This window comes from Alexandromys fortis, unplaced genomic scaffold (genome assembly GCF_014885135.2).
Source record: "Alexandromys fortis isolate MF-2015 unplaced genomic scaffold, M_Fortis_MF-2015_v1.1 scaffold_11, whole genome shotgun sequence".
Classification (NCBI taxonomy): domain Eukaryota; kingdom Metazoa; phylum Chordata; class Mammalia; order Rodentia; family Cricetidae; genus Alexandromys; species Alexandromys fortis.
Window position 1 is genome coordinate 17313281 of NW_026067912.1, and position 2853 is coordinate 17316133.

Below are 2853 nucleotides of genomic sequence, written 5' to 3' on the forward strand. Positions count from 1 at the left end.
AGACCTTTATCATAAAGGGATGTTGAATTTTGTCAAATGCTTTTTCAGCATCTAATGAAATGATCATATGGTTTTTTTTTCTTTCAGTTTATTTATATGATGGATTACATTGATAGATTTTCGTATGTTGAACCAGCCTTGCATCCCTGGGATGAAGCCTACTTGATCATAATGGATAATTTTTCTAATATGTTCTTGGATTCGGTTTGCCATTATTTTATTGAGGATTTTTGCATCAATGTTCATGAGTGAGATTGGCCTGTAATTCTCTTTCTTGGTTGCATCTTTTTGTGGTTTTGGTGTCAGGGTAACTGTAGCTTCATGAAAGGAATTTGGCAATGACTTTTCTGTTTCTATATTGGGAAATACCTTAAGGAGTATAGGTATTAGGACTTCTTGGAAGTTCTGGTAGAATTCTGAATTGAAACCGTCTGGACCTGGGCTTTCTTTGGTAGGGAAGTTTTTTATAACAACTTCTAATTCGTCGCGACTAACAGGTCTATTGAGATTGTTCACCTGGTCCTAGTCTAATTTTGGTATATGGTAATTATCTAGAAAAGTGTCCATTTCTTTAACATTTTCCAATTTTGTGACATATAGGCTTTTGTAGTAAGATCTAATGATTTTCTGAATTTCCTCTGTGTCTGTGGTTATGTCTCCCTTTTCATTTCTGATCTTGTTAATTTGTGTATTCTCTCTCCGCCGTTTGATTAGTTTGGATAGGGGTTTATCAATCTTGTTGCTTTTCTCCAAGAACCAGCTTTTTGTTTCATTGATTCTTTGGATTGTTTTCTGTGTTTCTATTTTGTTGATTTCAGCCCTCAGTTTGATTATTTCCAGTCTTCTACTCCTAGGTGAGTCTGCTTCTTTTTTTTTTCTAGAGCTTTCAGGTGGGCAGTTAAGTCTCCTATGTGTGCTTTCTCCGTTTTCTTTAAATGGGCACTTAGTGCTATGAACTTTCCTCTAAGCACTGCTTTCATAGTGTCCCATAGGTTTGAGTATGTTGTCTATTTTCATTGAATTCAAGAAAGTCTTTGATTTCTTTCTTTATTTCTTCCTTGATCCAGGTATGGTTCAGTAGTTGACTGTCCAGTTTCCGTGAGTTCATAGGTTTTCTAGGGGTAGCATTGTTGTTGAATTCTAACTTTAACACATGGTGATCCGATAAGACACAGGTGGTTACTGATTTTTTTTGAAACTGTGTAAGTTTGCTTTGTTACCGAGTATGTGGTCAATTTTCGAGAAGGTTCCATGAGCTGCAGAGAAGAAGGTATATTCTTTCCTATTTGGGTGGAATGATCTATAGATGTCTGTTAAGTCCATTTGATTCATTACCTCCCTTAATCCTCTTATTTCTCTGTTAGGTTTCTGTCTGATTGACCTGTCCATTGGTGAGAGAGGAGTGTTGAAATCTCCTACTATTAGTGTGTGAGGTTTGATGACTGCCTTGAGTTTTAGTAATGTTTCTTTTACGTATGTGGGTGCTTTTATATTAGGGGCGTAGATATTCAGGATTGAGACTTCCTCTTGATGAATTGATCCTGTTATGAGTATAAAATGTCCCTCTCCATCTCTTCTGATTGATTTAAGTTTGAAGTCAAGTTTGTTAGAAATTAGTATGGCCACACCTGCTTGTTTCTTAGGTCCATTTGCTTGATAAGCCTTTTCCCAGCCCTTTACTCTGAGTAGGTGCCTGTCTCTGTGTTTGAGGTGTGTTTCTTGTAAACAGCAGAATGTTGGATCCTGATTTCGTATCCAATCTCTTAGCCTGTGCCTTTTTATAGGTGAGTTGAGCCCATTGACATTAAGTGATATTAATGACCAGGGGATGTTAACTCCGGTCACTTCTTTAGTAGTAGAGTTCGTGTGCGTCCCTTCTTTGAGTTGCGCTGGTGACGGGTCTCTAGATGTCTGAGTTATTGTGGTCATTGTTGGACTCCTTGGTTAGAGATTTTCCTTCTATTACTTTCTGTAAGGCTGGGTTTGTGGCTACGTATTGTTTAAATTTGTTTTTATCCTGGAAAATTTTGTTTTCTCCATTTATGGTGAATGAAAGCTTGGCTGGGTATAGTAGTCTGGGCTTGCATCCATGGTCTCTTAGTTTTTGCAGTACATCTATCCAGGACCTTCTGGCTTTCATGGTTTCCATAGAGAAGTCAGGTGTAAGTCTGATAGGTTTACCTTTGTAAGTAACTTGGCCTTTTTCCTTTGCGGCTCTTAATATTCTTTCTTTATTCTGTATGTTTTGTGTTTTGATTATTATATGGCGGGGGGGTTTTTTTTTTTTTTTGATCCAGCCTATTCGGTGTTCTGTATGCTTCTTGAACCTTCATAGGTACATCTTTCTTTAGGTTGGGAAAGTTTTCTTCTATAATTTTATTAAATATATTTTCTGGGCCGTTGAGTTGCACCTCTTCTCCTTCTTCTACTCCAATTATTCTTAGGTTTGGTCTTTTTATTGTGTCCCATATTTCCTGAATGTTTTGTGATGAGAATTTGTTGGTTTTGCTGTTTTCTTTGATCAGTGTGTTTATTTTCTCTATGGTATCTTCAGTGTCTGAAAATCTTTCTTCTATCTCTTGTAATCTGTTGGTAGTACTTGTCTCTGTAGTTCCTGTTCATTTACCCAGATTTTCCATCTCCATCCTTCCCTCGGTTTGTGTTTTCTTCATTACTTCCATTTCAATCTTCAAGTCTTGAACCGCTTCCCTTACCTGTTTGATTGCTTGTTCTTGTTTCTCTTGGTTTTCTTGGGTATCTTTGAGCGATTTATTCATTTCCTCTACGTTTTTGTTTGTAATCTCTAATTGATTATGGCAGTTTTTCACCTCCTGTTTAAGGTCTTCTATTATT